This window comes from Fukomys damarensis, unplaced genomic scaffold (genome assembly GCF_012274545.1).
Source record: "Fukomys damarensis isolate Sample0158 unplaced genomic scaffold, DMR_v1.0_HiC HiC_scaffold_19, whole genome shotgun sequence".
In the NCBI taxonomy this organism is placed as follows: domain Eukaryota; kingdom Metazoa; phylum Chordata; class Mammalia; order Rodentia; family Bathyergidae; genus Fukomys; species Fukomys damarensis.
Genome location: NW_022900931.1, coordinates 28,633,567 through 28,650,611, shown reverse-complemented (window position 1 = coordinate 28,650,611; position 17,045 = coordinate 28,633,567). Strand labels below are relative to the sequence as shown.

Below are 17,045 nucleotides of genomic sequence, written 5' to 3'. Positions count from 1 at the left end.
AATTTGTTGCATTTGCTTATGGACCCTCTGCTTGTCACTGTGCTGATCTCTTCCAGGGCCTCCTCAGAGCCTTACTGTCTGCGTTCCCCACCCCAAGCTACAGAGCATAGTTGCACTTTAATTGCACATGATCTAAGCTCTTAGGCATTTTTCTTTTTAAATTTAAAGCTTTCTTACTTTTCCCATCATTGTTTGTCCTGTTTCTAAGCCTTAGAGGCTGGCAGAAGAATGTAGCAGAGAGCTTGACTAGAGCCTTCTGCTCTTAGATCTGCCTCTGGCCATCTGTGATCATTGGCAATTAGCTTCTCCTTTTGGATTTCCGTTCCCCCACCTGTCAAACAAGGGGTTAAATGAGCTGATCACCAGGATTTATGAATGGAATTTTTAAGATCAGAGTTAGTGACATATAATTCACACACTATAAAGCTGTCCTATTGCTATGGACTGAATTGTGCCCTCTCAAATTCATGTGTTGAAGACTGAATTCTTTGTGCCTCAGAGAGAGGCTGTATTTGGAGACTGGATCTTTGAAGAACTCATTAAAGTGAAATGAGGTTTAGTGGGTGGACTGTGACTCAATCAGTATGACTGGTATCCTCAGTACCACGAGGGGTTCAGGTTCGAGTCATAAACAGAGGAAGGACCAGGTGAAAACAAAGGGAGAAGATGGCTGTCTACAGGCCAAACCAAAGGAGAAAGTAGACAAAACCAGTCCCGCTCACACCTAGAGCTTGGATTCCTCACCTCCAGAATCATGGGAAAATAGATTCTGCTGTTTATGCAGCCTAGGCTGTGGTTCTTCAGTATGGCAGCTCTAGCAAAATGATGCAAGTATTTAATGGGCAGTCAGTGGCCTAATGTGTTTAGAGTTCTGTAATGATCACCACAGTCTTATTTGTGAACATGTTTTTCACCCCCAAAGAAACCCCATACTCATAGCAGTTATTTCACATTTCCTTCCACCCCTGACCCAGCCCCTATCTCTGGACAGTCGTCAACCTGCATTCTGTCTGTGGAGTCACCTACACTGGGCATTTTTTACAAATGGAGTCAAGCGGTATGTGGTGTTTTGTGTTTGGCTTCTTTCACCTAATGTAATGTTTTCAAGGATCATCCAGTTGTAGCATATACCAATACTGCATTTCTCTTTATTACTGAATAATATTTCATGACTTAGTTGTATGCACATTTTGTTTATCCATTCATAACTTTTGGAGGGACATTTGGATAGTTTTAGTATTTTGGCTTTCATCAATAGGGCTGCAGTGAACATTGGTGTACTGGGTTTTGTGTGGACACATTATCCTTTCTCTTGGCCTATACCTAGGAATGGAATTGCTGGATTACGTGACACAGTACTGTCTGTTTAACTTGTTGAGGAACCATCAGGCTTTTCCAAAGTGGCTGCACCATTTGCATTCCCACCAGCAGTGTATAAAGGATTCTATTCCAGTTTCTTCACTCTTGCTTATACTTACTATTGTCTTTTTTTTTTAAACCATCCTGTGGGTATGAAATATCTCATGGTAGTTTTAATTTGCTTTTCCTTCTTGGGGAGTAATGTAGAGTATCTATTCATGTACTTATTTTCCTTGTGTATGAGTTCTTTGAAGAAATGTCTATTTGTATACTTTGCCCCTTTTAAATTATTTATTGAAAGATTTGTGATTGAGTTATAAGAACCATATATATTCTGGTTATAAGCCTCTTAATAGATGTATGACTTGCAAATATTTTATCATATTCTGTGAGTTTCACTTTCTTGATGGTCTCATTTGCAGCGTAGAAGTTTTTAATTTTGATGAAGTCTAATGTAGTGAGTTTTTTAATTGCACTTTTCATTTTATATTTAAGACACCCTTGCCAAACACAATGTCACAAAGCGTTAACCCTGTGTTTTCTTTTAAAAGTTTTATAGTTTGTGCTCCAACATTTAGGTCCACGGTTCATTTTGAGTTTATGTGTTTATTTAACTTGCTCTTTGTAACTCCCACAATGGGGCTATGATGGTGAGAGTCAGAACAAGAGGACACGGGCTTTTATCACAGATACTTGCTGGAACCAGCAACAGAGAGGTTATCAACCCTTCTCCTACCTAGAGTAGTATTGTGGGCTCTTGGGTCCAGGGGGTGGGCCTTTGCAATCACTTGATCAGGCTAGCAAGGAGAAGATGGTGATAGCCAGGACCAGAGGTGACGAATGTCCAGCGGAAAAAAAGAAAAGAGGAAATTTTCAGCTTTCTGGCTCCTTTAGTCCAGTCCTGTTTTAGGCCTTAGGAGAACTGTTTTCTTTCCCCTCAGCACTTTCTCAGAAGATCTGCTAGGTCCTCAGGGTGGATTTAAGGGACATTAATGAGACAAGTTACTGTTATTCCAGGCTGTAGGCTATGTGTTGCCCTTGTATCCCTAGGCCTCTTGGACTGAAGTGTAAAGAGCCATGCCGTACCAGTGCTTAGGCATCAAGTGGCCTGATGGTTGGCGTGCTGGTTTAGGCTGGGACCATAGAGGGTGCAGGCCTTCTACTTTCTCTCCTGAACCTATGGGAAGGGGAAGGTCTTGCTAGGCATTGGCAGATATCCCTGGTAGCTCCAGCTCTCTTCTGCAAACTTATTTCCATCCCCTCCATTGTTCCAGGTGAAGCAGAGTATTTCCAAAGTTGTTCCTATGTGCACTGCTTAGTGCTTAGTACCAAGAAACTTTTGGAACTTGATGAATGAGTGAGTGAGTGAATGAATGATTTTCCTCTTTGAGTGCAGCTGTTTCTTTCACCTCATTCTCTTCTACCCCTTGGCTGTTCTCAAAAGCCTAACAACTGTTCAAGGACTGGTTTGAATATTCTTTCTATAAGCTCCATAATTAAATATGATGACCTGTTCATCTATCTTGTTTATCTTTCTGTGTTTCCACGTCCTGTGTTCTGGTAAAATGTTCTTGTGTATGCCTTAATCCCAGGGTTGAGACCCCATATATGGGATAGGGACTGTGATGTTTTCAGTTTGTGTTTTACTCCATTCTCTTCCCTTCTCTGCCACACCTAGGATGGTGTTTTATAGATACTTGGTGCCCAAGGAAGTCTACTAACTACAGTGCCTGGGTCACAATTTTTGTGACTGGGTCTCTGATTCCTAGGTTAATAGTCTGCCCTGCAGCTTTTACTGCCCAAGGATCTGCATGATGTCACATCTGGGTGTAGGAAGTGTGTGAGAGACGAATATCAGTGTGTGGTGGTCCCTGTGCATCATGTACAATCTGAATATCTCTTTGTAGCTACTGTAGCATCAACACAACTGTGTTACTTGACTTCTGGTAGGAAGATCTGGAGCTGATAACATGTCCTGGTAATCCCTTGCGCTGCTCTGGAGGATGCGGAAACTCTGGTGTGAACTGCTGCTTGTGGATGTGAAAGACCCGCCTGTTCTTGTATAGGGGCGCATGTCTCCCTCCAGTTGACACAGCCACTCTTCCCTGTTCTCTCCTTTTCAAAGGCCCTACAGGTCTTACACCTGTCCCTCTGCAGGTCTGGAGTGGAGGGCAGTGCTATGAAGGAGGGTGGTGCTGAGAATGCTCAGTTGCAGAGGGTACTGGGATGGAGCCCCTGTGGAGAAGAGGACAGAAAGGAACACTGGCTGTGCTTTTATATGTTTGGGGGACTTGTTCTCTCCTGATGAGTTTTCATGCCAGACCTTATAGCAGTCCTGTGAGGTGTGTATGTATTTTTCTCTGATACAGGGTCTGCGGAGCAGAAAGGACAGTGCTGTGTCAGTGCAGTCAATAGCAGAGGCAGAAGAGAGGTCCTTTTTCAATGCGTGGTCTGCAGCATTGGGTCAGTAAGCCCTACTGTGCCCTGCACACAGTGGGCTTTGGTGCATACTTACCTTATAAGACACTCAGTAAATGACTGACAATTTGAAATAGAAGTGAAATTTTCTGGGTTTTGCTCCCAACTCCCTCTGGTCTCCTTCACTTTTTGTACTCAGTCTCTTCTCTTCCTCATAAGGATGTTATTTCTCTCTCTGGCTCTGTACTTTTCCTAGGGCTGCGAGGGAAGAATGGCAACCAGGTATTCCTGGACCAAGGTTCTGGAGCACCCTTCTAGGATGAGATGCAGTGGTGTAGCGGCAGGTTGGTGAACCTTGACAGCACAGCCCTTGTCCTTGGGTCCAAGTGAATATTTCTAATGGGTCACAGCTCTTCTGCTCCCAGACTCAGCCGAGCAGCCTGCTCCACACAGCACTCAAGGCAGCCACCCCCATGGGCCAAGATGACGTTTGGGAATAGTGAGGGACAGAGGACCACATGCTGAATCCTGGCCTTTCCACTTCTGCTTTGTGACATGGGGATATTCCTGGACATTTCAGGGCCTTGAACTTGTTGGCTTCTCAGATCCTGCACAGCCCTGAAATTCTAGGATTTTGTGGCTCCCTCACTGGGAAGGAGTCTTGTTGTCTTGCAGCCCGGCTGTGGAGGGGTAGGATTAACCCTCGGGTCAGAGAGCTTTCAGAGCTCAGGAAATGCCTCTGTGCAGTCCATATTTGGTCCAGAGACAGGTGGTGGAGCTGGAGCTGGAGGAGGGGAAGGGCACTGGCAGCCGGAGGCTTGACTCAGCTACTCACTCCTGAGGGGATGGTCTTTAGCCTGGGTTCTCAGCGCACACGGTCTTCGCAAAAATGCTGGACCCTGTGAATTGACTTTCCCATACCGAGTAGTTGGCCACTACCATGATCACTAGTCTGTTGGCAAGAGTTGGGGATGTCTTATTCCTGATGAATAGGGTCTTGCTGGGAATCAAGGTTCATTCTTTCATTTTTCAGCAAACTTTATGGAATCCAGCTCCTGAGGCAGATGTTGCTCTTCAGATTTGCAATGTGACCTCTACAAAATTGCTTCCTTTGAGCTGTTATTTCCCATGCTCTCTTGTTTGGTGGAGGAGAAAGATTTAAAGTGTTACTGAAAGAGTTCCTTTGTCACCACTGCCATGGAGGAGGGCCATGGAGCATGTCTTCCCCTGTATGAGAAGGAGACACTGAGGTTGGAAGATAGCCCCCCGCAGAGCTGTGATTCTGCTCTCAGTTGGGAGGGAGGTTCCTGTGTGTGTAAGCTCCCAAAGCTGTGAGTGAGCTTTGCTTGATCTGTTTGTATATTTGTGAGGCTCCCATGAGATTAGCCACGGGGCAGAAGTTTTATTTATGATAGATACGCCTAGAATTCCCGCCCCGCTGCCATCATCAGGCTGCTGAGCTCCCAGGAGTATCTTAAGTCTCCGAAGTAATCTGTGTGTCGGTCAGGTATGAAGCCGCCTCCCACAGAGCTGGGTCCTCACGGCTTGGCTCTGCCTGGCTATGGGACTGAGTGCTTCAGTCAACTGGGTGGGGGCAGAAGTGGGGCTGACAGCTCAGTCAGTGTGACCCTCACGATGCTCTAATTTGGTCACTTAAAATAGAGCAGATGTAGTAATTTGGCATTCATAGCTCCTCTGGATGAAAATGGTTTAGAGGAGGACCTATCACGGGCAGACTCAGGATTTCTGTACTACTCGAGCAATTTCAAGTAGTGGCAGTCTAAAGTATGTTATACTTTTTTTCATTAACTTCAATTTAGTAGACATTTAGATTTTAATTTAATGTGCTTAGTTCTTGAAAGCAGTAACACTGCCAGTCTTTAAACAAATGTTCTGTATTTTGTACTTTTCACTAATTTGGGAAGGATTTCTTATTACTGATTAATGAGGTTTCACTCAGAATAGAATCAGAGCATTATATTACCAAGAGCTGGGCTGCTCCTTAGAGATTACCTCAGATTCTTCATTTTAGAGATGAAAAACATTAACATCATACTTGTAGACGGTTGGTGATTTATGTGAGCAGCTCTGCTCCTTCCTATGAAAGGGCTACAGAAGTGGATGTATAGAAACAGAAAATCATCCTAACTTTCTGTTGGAGTCTTACATACATATAAAAAATGTGGCATTCACTAAATTTTAATAAAGAGAACATATTCATGGGGCCAGAGTACGAAACAACATTCCCAGCACTTCTGAAGTTGTCAGCATATCCCTTTTCAGACAGCCTAGGTAAGGATATCCTCCATCCTGACAGATAATAGCATAGATTAGGTTTTGAACTTAACATAAATGAGATCATACAGTATGTTCTTTTAAAAATCTGTCTTCAAAAAGAACTTTTTAAAAAACGAGACTCATTGATGCTGCAAGTGGCTGTAGTTTATTAATTTTCACGATTACATAGTATTCCACCATGAGGCTATATCACAATTGATTTTTTTAACTTGTTAATGAGCATTCTGGTAGTTTCTAGATTTGGGTTATTTTTAAGAAATGTTCTATGCACATTTTGATCCACCCTTTTTAAAAAACTGGAACCTATTACTGTTGATTTGCACTGAAGTGTAGAATTACTGGAAATGAGATTGTGGGTATATAGTATTCTACCTGTGTGGGTATCACCTGTTTTCCAGAGTGATTGTGCCAGTTTATATTACCAACAGCAGCATGTGAAAGTCCTAGATGGCCATTTGGTGTTTTTGTGTTTTTAGGCATTCTGGGGAGTGTGCTCTGATGTCTTTCCTTGGTTTTTGATCAATTTCCTGGATGACCAGTGAGGTTGAACACTAAAATGGGATTTTTCGCATAGACTGGGATTTTTAGCTATTCCATCAAGGAAGCTACTCTATGCCAGCCAGTGAGGGCACAGAGGTACTAGTACATACATTAGGGGTCATAAATAAAGTATAACTTCAGGGTAGTGTTGTTGAGTTTAGAATAAAAGAGTCTACAAAGACCTGGAGATTGGGGCTATATATTATATACTTTGTACCACTGTTCCTTCTAAATATCCACCTTACTATCCTTAGGGTTAGGCACATAGGTGTCAGGAAAGGCTGGTGGAGGGATGCTGGAGATAAGCTGGGCATGGAGCCCAGAGTAGGCTGAATCTGGGGCATGTACAGCCATCTAATGTGGCTTCAAGTCCAGAATTCTGAACAGGGCCTCCCCTGGTCTTGGCAAGCTTGGGATGGCCAGGGCTAGGAGCTGCTGGAGCAGAAAAGTGGCTGTCCATATGGAAGGCAGGGGCCAGATTTTCCTTCAGGGCCCTTGGCTGGTGGGGCATCTTACACTGGACCTGTGGAGTTCCCGTCTGGGGCCATGGGACCACTTGCATTGACCATGGACCTAGGCCTGTCCCCCTGCTTTCCCTTGAGAATCCTGGGCCTGATTCTGCAGAGTCAGATCATGGGCAGCTTGCTGTGAGGGGAGTAAAATCAGCAGGATTGAGGCCTTTGTAGAAGAAGACATGACCAGGGGCTTAGGGGCAGAGCAGCAGCAGGAGGCAGCCTTCATGTACACAGTATGTACCAAAAAGTGCTCTAAAGCTCAGGCCTGGAAGACTCCACAACAGCACTGGCTCAGCTTGCTTTGAAGCAGTGGCAGGCAGCATCACTCTCCATGACAAAGAACCATTTCCTTGTGTGCTGTAGAAAAATCTCCATGCCTCTACACTGCAACAACTCCTTCCAGATGCTTCAAATGTCTTTATTTGATAAGATCTTTATAAAATCACTTCCCCATTCTTTATGCCACTTGGATTCAATACAAGGAAGGAAGCTAGCTTGGACAAGTTCCTAACACGCACCTGGCACTGCAGGGCCACTGGATGAACAGGACACGGAACAGAACACATGAATTTAGGTAACACACTCAGGACCCAGCCTCACAGTATGAGGGCTCAGAAGAGAGTATCCTGTACTTGGAGCTGCCAGAGCTGAGGGAACACATACTTATTTTTTGTCTCTTTTCTCCACACTTCTTCTGTGACCCCCACTTCTGTCCTGTAATCAGTAAACTTGCGCATGAGGTGCTGTGTCCATCTCTTTACTGATGGTTATCTCAAGGGCTGTTACAGGAACCAGGGAAGAACTGGGTTCTGAGTGGAGAGGACTGGGTGAGCCTCCATTCTTTTCCTGGACCAGGCCCTGTCTCTGGGAAGCCAAGGTGTCTTCCCACCCCGTCTCCTGTGTGTCTCAGTAAAAGATTGGTTGGTAAAATGAATAAGATGTGGTGTACTGACAGTCCCACCTCCTCTCCTGGCCACGTTGGCGTGCAGATGGATGAGCTCAGGTTTGGACGTGACTCAGGAGGAAGGTAGTGGGAAATGGAAGGTGGTGATGTCATGTGGCATTCAAAGGAGCCGGAACACGAAGCGTATGTATGCTTATCTTGTCATTTCTCTGCTCAGTCCAGACCTTCTGGCAACTCTTCCTGGACTCTTTATGAAGTGTAGTCAGAGAAGAGAAAGTTGGCTCTGTTTCTTCCTGCTTAGGTGTTTTCACCAACCATTGTAGCCTCTTCATAAAGAGTGCTGGAGAGGCGCAGGGACCCTTGCCACATAGGCCACCTTCTCTCTGCACAGGGCTTTCATGTGGCTGGGGTCAGGATGGTCTTGAGGCTGGGCGGGGTGAGGAGTCTGGGTGACTTTAGCACCTCTAAGAGCAGGGTGAGAAGACCTTCTTGCTCTGGGGAGTTGGGTCAGAGGGAGAGAGTTTCATCTGGTCTGGTAAGGAAGACTGTGGCTGGAAATGAGAAATAAAGGACTTGGAGAAGTCCTTTATCCTCCTGTGTTAGTCTGCTTTGTGCTACTGTAAGATAGTACTTGAGATAAACAACCTCATGAGGGAACAGATTCATTTGGCTCACAGTTTTGGGGGCTTCAGTCCATGGTTGGGTGGCCCATTGCTTCGGGCCTGTGGCAAGGCAGTGCATTATGGTGGGAGAGCCTATTCACCTCATGGCGGCTGAGAGGCAAACAGTGACAGGACACAGTTTGCAGCATTCCCTCAAGGGCACCCGCAGTGACTCAACTTCCATAAGGAACCTCTACCTTCTAGAGGTTCCTCCATCTTGTTGTGCCCCAGGCTGGGGACCAAGCCTTTATACATTGTCCTTTGGGGGACTGTGATCCAAAACATAGTATCTCTGTGTCCTGGTTTCTTCACTTGTTCTTCTATTCACATTGGGGACGAAACCATGTGAGTTACCAGCATGACAGCCAAGAGAGATGAGATATGTCACATGATAATAATATGATGTTGTTATGAATTCCAAGTCCTGTGGACACTCAGAGCCAGAGGTAACCAGGCAGGATGTATGGAATTATGAATGGTAAGTGCTGCAGGTCCAGCTGCTGAGGTTCTGCAGTGTAGACACAGACATTTGGGAGGCATGTCTAAGCCCATCAGCTCTTTGGAGGAGGTTGAGCCAAATGAACAAGTAGGTGTAGAAGACTGGATAAAGGAGGCGGTTTTGGACAGCACTTGAAGGCATGAAGATGACCACATCAGCAGTCATGGTAGGTGGGATTTCTCATCATTCCTGAGGCAGGGAGGAGGTACAGGGTTCTAAGGAACCTTGGACCTGACATGGGCCCAGGGCAGGGTGGCGGTGGAAAGCGCTCCAAGTTGCCAGTTGGGGTGTGTTGGGCTGGGGTAGGGTGAGGTGTTCTGAGCTATCTCTGCTGTTTGCTAGCTGCTGCGACCTTGAATGAGTACTCTTCCTTCTCAGAGTTACACAGCCTGTATCTGGGATAATACTTCCTGTCTCATGGGATTGCGGAGAGATGAGTGCAGCAGAGCAGCTGGGAAATAGAAGGTCTCAGTATGTGTCACTCCAATCTGAATTTCTCTTCATCCATCTCAGTTATAGTGTGCATAGGAATATTCTAGAGCCTTTGACTTATCTGTGGTGGCCTGGGCTGGGACTCAGTATTTTTCTTCTTTGCAATTACTCTAGTTTTCTCCCTATAACCTACGTTCCTCTGTGGGATACACCTATCTGTGTATTCTGCACGTAACATATGTTCATGGAAAAAACCAGACTCCAAAGGCAACTTCTATGAAAACAGCTTTTAGAAGCAGATGTTTCCTTCTCTCCTTGTCATCAAAATGACATTGCTAGGAAAGAAGTCTCTTTTGGTGGCTCTGTGGACCACAGAGAAGAGATCACTGAGCTCAGTGCCCCTGGCAGTCAGGGAGCAGCCGTGGGCATGTTGTGTGGCTTCTTTTGGCCTCAGAGTCTCTCATCTGTAGAGGACAGCCGTGTAGATTGGTCCTCCTGACCTGAGCCAGGCAGGAGTACCAGGGATGGGGACGTGATCTAGTGAGTAGAGCAGAAGGTCCAGCATGGCAGGGCATCTGCTGGGGAGCTGCCAGGTAAGGCTTTGGGATTATTGCCACATCACGTCTCCTCACTTCGAAGTTCTTGACTCAACATCATGGGTGTACATTTCTACTTGGATGACTAATAGATGTCCTAATGTGTTGAAAAGTGTCCTTCTTACCCCCTCCCAGGCTGTTTCCTTTATGGATCAGCCTCCTCTTACTACTTCTGCTACTGTGACCCTGATCTGGCCACTATCCCTGACCTTACTCTCTAAAGTAGCTGCCCTCCCTCCATTCCTTGTCTTCCTTAGCTCTCTTTAGTTTTTTACACGGCACACCAGTCTCTCCCTGCCTTCCTTGCTCCCCCCTTCTCTCCCTCCCTCTCCCCTTCCTCCCTCCTTTTCTTTTACTTTATTGTTGACCCTGTGCCCTCAAATCAAAATGCAAGCTGTGTGAGGGTGAGGATTTATCTTTTTCTTTTTTCTGTTTTTGTGTGCTGCTTATAATCCCAGTGACTAGATCATATAACTAATTCATAATCTTTAGAAACTGTTTGCCGTCAGTCTGAGGATTACTACCCAACCTCTTGTTTTCCTTGATGCCAGCAGTAACTCTAAGAATCCCCTGGCCCTGAGTACCCTCATAGTCCTGTTGTTCCTTCCTCATTAGACCCACTTTATCCATTCTGTATTGTTAGTTCTTGGTCCCTGTGTGTCTCTACGACTAGATCCAGTAGATAAGATAAATGAGGATGGTCATATACTTCTAACTCCTTGTGTAGTACAGTTCTAAAACATACAGTTGTCCTTCAGTAGCCATGGGGAGTAGTTTCAGGAACCCCTTTTGAACACCAAAATTCATAGACTCTTAAGTCTCTTTTATCAAATGGCATGGTATTTGCATAACTTACATATCTCCTCTATACTTTAAATTATTACTTGTATTATCTAATACAATGTAAATGTTATACATCACTAATCATTATATTGTATTCTAGGTAGTCATGAGAAGAAAAAAGTTTATATGTGTTCAGTACAGATGCAGTTTTTTTCAGTATTTTTCATCTGAGGTTGGCTAGACCTGTGGATGCAGAACCCAAGGATATAGAGGGCTGACTCTAATAGTGCTCAATAAACCCAGCAGTCATTCATTTACTGGCATACGTTTTAGTGAATTGCTATTGACAGGTGATTAAAATGCTCTCCAGCTTTGGATAGTGTGTCTTACAGGCCTGAGAAGGAGCAGTGACCAGATAGATGATGGTTCTACACTGGTAATGAGGGTGTGGATGGCCCAAGATCCGGAGTGAATTTCTGGGGGTGTGTCTGCTTCCAGAGTAGCCAGAGTCCTCAGGGCATATTGAGCCCACCTATTTCTTTAAATATCCATGGAGGGTCAAAGCTCCTCCTTGAGATTTTAAAATACACTGCACGGTCCTGATTGTGTCAGGTAGCTAGTTTATGGGTCCTGTCCTGGTTGTGATAACTCAGGCTAAGCTGGATAATAAACGAAAGTGGGACAGAGCTGCAGGATAAATATTGCTACAGGGCATCTCAAGCAGCACAAATCACAGGGAAAATATCTCCCAGCCTTTTTTTTCTCCTTTCCCTCCCTGGCCTTCTGGTAACAGCCAGCAAAGCAGGGTCCATCCATCAAGCGTGCTGCTCGCAGCCAGCCTCTCCTCGGTGCACTGCTACAGAAGATGGCATGCAGGTTCTCCTGACAGGCTGTGTTGCCTTCCTGCCCAACCCTGGAGCAAGGCGGAGAAGCCAGCTGGACAGACCTCACCTCCCTTCTGTGGTCAGTCCTAGCTGTGACACTGCCTGCAGACCTGCTTCTTCTCCACAGTGAGAGACTGTAATTAACTGGTGTTCCCAGTCTGCCATGAGCATTCCTGTCATCTGGGGACCTTAAAAGCAGCTTGTTGAGCCCACCCCAGTGTGTGAATTCATATTGTGGGAATCTGGCGTTGAGGGTCTCTCACTTATCTCCTCTGGCCTCTGCCTAGGGGGCCTCCAATGCCCACTTCTGTGGAGGAGCACTGTCTTCCAGGGGAAGATTGCAGGACAGGCCATGGGTTAGGCGATCAGACAAGTTTGTGTGACTGTGAGCCACTCTTGTACCAGATCCATAGGACTGTTACTTAGGAAGGCATTATTCGACTTTGGAAGTGTGCTTGCTTTGTAACAGTTGTCAGGTGGCATTGATGGAGTATGTGGAGAACACGGAGCTATCTCAGCAGGTAGAAAGGGCAAGGTAAGTAACCCCAGGAGGCAGGTGGGCTAGCACCCTGCCAGACCCTGTTGACCCAGGATGTAGTAGGGTCACTTCTGCCTTGCCTCTTAATCCTACTTTCCCAGTTGAGGTACTTGGTGTGTCTTAGCTGAATGGGGCAACAGCTTCCTAAGTAGTGCCTTGCTGTCTTTCAGGGTGGCCATGTTCACTGACCTGATCGTCCTAACTAGTCCTTTGCTGTTCTGCAAAGTATCCAGGCTCACGGATCTGGCTTTCTGTGCTTACCACCACAACTGGTGGGTTAACTTCAGTGGTCACCTGTCTCTCTGGGGGGCACCTACCTACACTGGGCATGGTAGTGTCTCTGCCCTGTGGCCCTTACAGGCTGTCTACACCAGCCATACCACTCTTCCTCCATGTTTGTGAGTCTGCCACCTGCTCCCAGTCCTCTGTTTCACCAGTGCCACTGCTCTCCCTGGAATGCCCTTTCCCCCCTGCTCACCACCAGCCTAGAGCAGGTACCTCCCAGGTGCAAAGTCACCACTGTATCTAAGCCCTTACTGATTTAGAAGCACTTATATTCTTTTGCTGTCTAAAAAGTTGTAAGTTGTTGAACCCCCCCCCATTTCCCCCTCCCAACCCCTGAAAGTTATAAGCTGGTTGAAAACAGGGACCTGTTATGTCTTCAGGTGAGCCCATATGCCACGTATCAGGCCCTGCCTGATACGTTTGTCCAGTGAGTGGGGTGTAGTGGGAAGGACATCGACCAGGGAGGAAGGAAACAGGTTTTTTTTTGTTTACTCTAGTACCATCTGGCTGGATGACCACAGCGAGGTTAATTCCACCTCTGGAACCTCATTTTCCCCTCATTTATAAGGGGGTTTATGCCCGAATGATTTCTGGGCTGCCTTCCTTTTCTGGCATCCTGTGCTTCTGTGTAAGGAAATGAGGAGATGGCTGTGTGTCTATTGTTATGAGCCTGTGTGTCCTGCTGTGTTTGGGCACAGGGCCTTCCTGTACTGGCCCAGCAGCCCAGTTGCTCAGCTGTGGTTTTCATTGACAGCACCAAGACCCACAGAATCCCTGATTTGGTGGTGTAGAAAGGCCGCCCTATCTTTCCTTCCTGGTTTTCTGAGGAGACAGACTGGAGGAACTCTGAAGGTTTTGTGCTGCTCTGTGCCTTGTATGATGTGAGGTGTTGGGAGCTATGCCTCTGACTTCTGCACTTTGTAATGTGCTGCTCCTTAGAGACCTAGGAGTTGGGGCACACCCCCTGAGGGGGTGACATGGGAAAAGAAGAGCTAGGAAAGGGATGAGTCTTCCTCAGCCTTGGCTACAGAGCCTTGGAGTGTCTGGGCTCCTAGACACCTGGGGGTCAGATGAGAGACAGAAAGGGTGGGGCTCCAACTGAGTGCCTTCCTGGGACAGGATGTGACAGGAGGTAGCAACATGCTGGGAAGGTTGGAGCCTTGTGTTGGAAGCCGGACTCCTCGTGCAGGTCTTCTGGTCCCTCTGGGTTCCTTTCTCTACCTGTCCTTGGTTGTGCACGCAAGCTGGGAGCCACTGCTTAGGGAGCAGAGTCACTAAGGAGCCTCTCCCTGGTACATAAATACTTCTGTGGGCATTTTGTTTGGCGACCTCAGTTTCTCCTTCTGTCCCACTCTGTCCTGCCTCCATGGCTGAGCTGGGGATAGCTCTTTACCTCTGCAGTGTGAGTTGCATATAAATAGAAAGATACTTAACACTGACCCTGGGCTCTATCAGGGAGGGTGGCTCTGGGCAGCACTTTTAAAAATGAGCATTGAGGGCCGGGCATTTAGCTCGGTGGTGCTGCCTGCCACCTGCCTCGCAAGTGCAAGGTCCCAAGTTCGATTCCTAGTACAAAAAAAAAAAAAAAGCATTGATTTCTGGGAATCTGCATACTGCATATTAAAGAGACACATGCTGGTGCCCAAGTCCTCTGCATCCTTCTCCTTTTCCTTCTTTTGAATGCGTCCTGGCTGACCTGGTCCTCAGGGGTCTGAAGAGCCTTGCGCTGGGGCTTATTCCATCCTTCACCTTTGGGTGTTTCTTGCTTGGAGTGCTTTTTACGGGCATCTGTCCACCGGCTTGTTCATTCATTCTGGTGTCACCTGTCATGAACCTGGCATCGTGGTGGGTGCTGGGATTCTGAAATCGCCCTGTCCCCTTTCCTCTTCAGGCTCAGCACCAAGTCTCACAGAGCAGTGTGCAATGAGAGCCTTCTTTGGGACCTCGGGGTGGAGGACACAGTGTCCAGTTTTGACCAAGGTGGGGAACAAAGAGGCTACCTAGGGAACTGAGAGTGCCTGGAGCAGGTTGCATTCCTCACAGGGAACAGAAGGTGCAACGGTGTGAGGAAGACTGGCCTCTTCGCCGTGTACAAGTAGCTATATGCCAGCATTTCTTGGGACCTGCTTGAGCATATGCTGGGAATGGCAGTGCCTGCCCCTCTCGATTAGCCTTCTGTGATCTTAGGGGATGACAGTCAATGTCTGTTGATTGGCTAAAATATTGTTTCTTATTATTAGACTAGAGGAAGAGGATGGTGGAAGAGAGTAACCGCAGTGATATCAAAATATGTTATATGCATGTATGACAATGCCATAGTGAACTAATATTTTGTAAAATAATATGCATTAATAAACATTGGAAAAGATACTTTGTTTCTTGATCCAATCACAATTAAAAGTTACTTAAAAGAATACTAAATATTTGGATAACTTTCCCACCACTGAAAAGTGTTTTCTTTTTATTTGGTGACTTGGACTCCATTCTGGTATCTAGTCACAATGGAGAAAGTATCCATTCCCTGCCAGAGAAAATCCCAAGAAACACTTGTGCCAGACCTCTCATCTTTATATCACACCTGGCTCCAGCCACCCCCAGCCTCTATGCTTAGCTGAGAATTGTGCATCTGTTAGGCTCTGCCGAGTCCTGGCCAGCTTTCTAAGTTCACACCTAGGTTTTCTTTACTTGCTCCTTGACAACTGGAGCTGGTGCAGTGCTTTAGCAGGGGATGAAATATGCTGAGTGCAGTGCTGGGAAAACACCCAGTATTCTGGTGAAGAGGGCCCTGGACAGGAGGAGCCAGACTAGGTGAGGGAAGAGACTCCCGAAAGCCATAAAGTGAGGGGTATGGGGACGGGGTGGTCCTGGAGGAGACCCAAGGAGAAGCCCCACACTCTGGCCAGCCTTGGGAAGCCTTGTTTTTTAATCTGCTAGGCTAACCATGAAGGCTTGGTTGGTTGGTTGTAATTTCCCGTGACTTCCAATTTCCCCAAGTTTTTGACAACTAAGAAACAAAGTAGGCCCAGGGTTATACCTCAGTGGTAGAGCAGTTGCTTTGTAGGAGGGCATGAGCTGCATCTCCAGCACTGCAAAACAAAATGAAATAAAACAAAAAAGAAAAGAGATAAAGTGGTGAACTTCTTTATTGTGAAGATGACTCAGAGGTCCCTCCTTCATTGGAGATATGGTAGTGAGCTGGTGCTGGTCAATGTCCCTGTCTCTCTCGAAGTTTGGGTTCTGTAATGCTGCATATGGAAGGTGCTGAGCCTGCTGAGAGTCTCTAGGCCAGTTGTGACTGAGCAAGGCATTCTGGGCCTGGCCTCCTCTCTGCAGACAGCATGGTGCCCTGGGGATGCAGAATGTGGTGTCATCCTATGGCGGTGGGCATCAGGCTGGGCTGTGACAGCACCTCCCATTCTCTGTCTTCCTGATTACCACCTGACATCCCCCTTTTTTCCACCTCTTCCTACTGGGCTTAGCATATTTGTTGCATGTGGCTGGTGATGCATAGGACTGACGAGGCCCTTGACCCCAGTGCCTAACCCCATCTGACACTTACTAGGTTCTCTGTAGCACTGGATCTTCTCTTCCCTTCTCTGAGGGCTTAGCTGAGCCTCTCACAAAGCACTAGGGAGATGGTGATGTAGACTGTGATACTTACAAAGTGTCGAGGGTATCTGGGGCTCTGGCTGCTCACACTTGCCTGTGGCCACTGTGTCTTAAGGGTGGGTTTACCTGCAGTAGGGATAGGTAAGCTTTCTGGGCCTGCCTCAATGTGTGCGGTGGTGGATCTGTTGGGCAGTGTGGAGGCGCCCTGGAGCTCCACCTGCCAGTCTCCCTTTGTCCCCATCCACAGAGGGATCTGGTTGCCTGTCCTCTGATGTGGTTTCTCCTGGGAGGGGGGAAGTATGAGAGTTATTCAGTAGCTTTTCATGAAGAGGAATGTGTGATTTGAACAATGCTAGACCCAGGATGCCCTGGATTCTTCTGAAGATGTTGGCATTACACAGGAACTGTCAGGAGCCGGAAATAGGCCTTGGGCCCTAGGGGGAGGTCTGATTGTTTGTGGCAACCCCACAGTCATCACCCTGCTGCATCCTGGAACTAGAGATACCACAGACAGGAAGGCACCTCCCAAAGTCATCTAGGAAGGAAGAGACTGAGCAGCCATGCAGGCACTTTACATACCCTGCCACACTGGCTCCAGGTGGGGCAGGCTTAGCTGGCCTGGGGGGAGGTAGCAGGCTCCTGCTTGACTCATCTGTTCCTGTGTTTAACAGCTCCTTTCTGCTAGCTTCTTGTTTTTTTTTTTTTTTTTTTTTTTTAACCCCA

The 17,045-nt window shown here is 46.8% G+C and overlaps 1 protein-coding gene across 2 annotated transcripts in view; it reads left to right on the top strand.

The window, feature by feature from the left end:
* The window catches only part of Tspan9 (tetraspanin 9), a 157,708-nt gene that overhangs the window by 49,210 nt on the left and 91,453 nt on the right, over window positions 1-17,045 (top strand). Inside the window, exon 1 of one of the 2 annotated variants that reach the window (XM_033765597.1) lies at window positions 9,342-9,361. The exons of the other annotated variant lie outside the window; for it this stretch is intronic. The gene's annotated coding sequence lies outside the window, so the exon portion shown is untranslated. Of the gene's footprint in view, window positions 1-9,341; window positions 9,362-17,045 lie in introns of those variants that run through there. 2 annotated transcript variants of the gene reach the window in all.